This window comes from Lutra lutra, chromosome 9, assembly GCF_902655055.1.
Source record: "Lutra lutra chromosome 9, mLutLut1.2, whole genome shotgun sequence".
In the NCBI taxonomy this organism is placed as follows: Eukaryota; Metazoa; Chordata; class Mammalia; order Carnivora; family Mustelidae; genus Lutra; species Lutra lutra.
This window is the reverse complement of record NC_062286.1, coordinates 88,046,659-88,047,700: the sequence shown is the minus strand read 5'-3', so window position 1 is coordinate 88,047,700 and position 1,042 is coordinate 88,046,659. Positions and strand designations below refer to the sequence as shown.

General features: G+C 41.5%; 1 pseudogene; it reads left to right on the top strand.

Moving 5' to 3' along the window:
* The first annotated feature begins 332 nt into the window (after positions 1-332).
* On the top strand, positions 333-703 carry LOC125109840 (MORF4 family-associated protein 1-like; annotated as a pseudogene).
* Positions 704-1,042: the final 339 nt, after the last annotated feature.

Below are 1,042 nucleotides of genomic sequence, written 5' to 3'. Positions count from 1 at the left end.
AAAAATACCTAGTCCCTGTACAGTATCAGGTCCATTGTGGACAGTTCTCCTTTCCTTCCCTAGCCCCTTAAGAGGTTTTGCAAATGTATCTTCTATTTTATGCCCAGAATCCTCTGAAAAGAATCAGGGTATTTTATCAACTTGTACAGAGTACCAAGATCTTATCTCCTGCTGTAGGTTCCACATCAAATAAGGTTGAGTTGAGTTTCCAAACAAACTGACCAGACAGGTTGCATCCATAGTGTGCCACATAAAATTTAAATTTTGAACAAAATATGTCTCTTCTCCTTTGCTCTAGGCATCTATACTGCAGTTCCAGAGAAGTGGGGAGAATGTTGCCCTTGGACATCTGGAGCTGGCAGAGCCAGAGGAAGAGGAAATACTGGAGCCCGAGGAGGATTTCCAGCAGTTCCTGCTTCCAGTCATCAACAAGAAGTGGGAGCACATCATGGCCTTTGTCCAGGAGCACCAGAAAGCACACATGTGGAATAAGAGGAAGTTGTGGGAGATGGACAATATGTACATCCAAATAAAAACACAGGAGAAGAGGACCCTGAATCATCATCAGAATCCAGATGATGGATTCAAGGACAGAATGACCTAAAGGTCTGAAAAGGCCGAAGAGAAGGCCAAGGAGCTCACGAAAATGGCAGAGATTTTGGTGGAGCTGGTTTGGCAGAGAAAGAAAAGAGAATTATTCTGAATGAGGGCTGGCCCTCTGTTCACAGCCAGTGGATTCTGGTCAACTGATGGAGACTGGCTAATATCTGTGAAGCTGAAGCCAGAGAGCATTTTCTCTTTCTTTTTTCTTTCTTTCTTTCTCTTTCTTTCTTTCTTTCTTTCTTTCTTTCTTTCTTTCTTTCTTTCTTTCTTTCTCTTTCTTTCTTTCTTCTTTCTTTCCCTGTTCTTATTAGTTTTAATTTGTGTTGAATATTTTCCCCATCCCTTTATTTTGAACCTGTGTATTTCTTTGAAGCTGAAGTGAGTCTTTTGTAGGCCCTGTTTGTTTATCCAGAAACCCACTTAGTGCCTCTTGATTGGA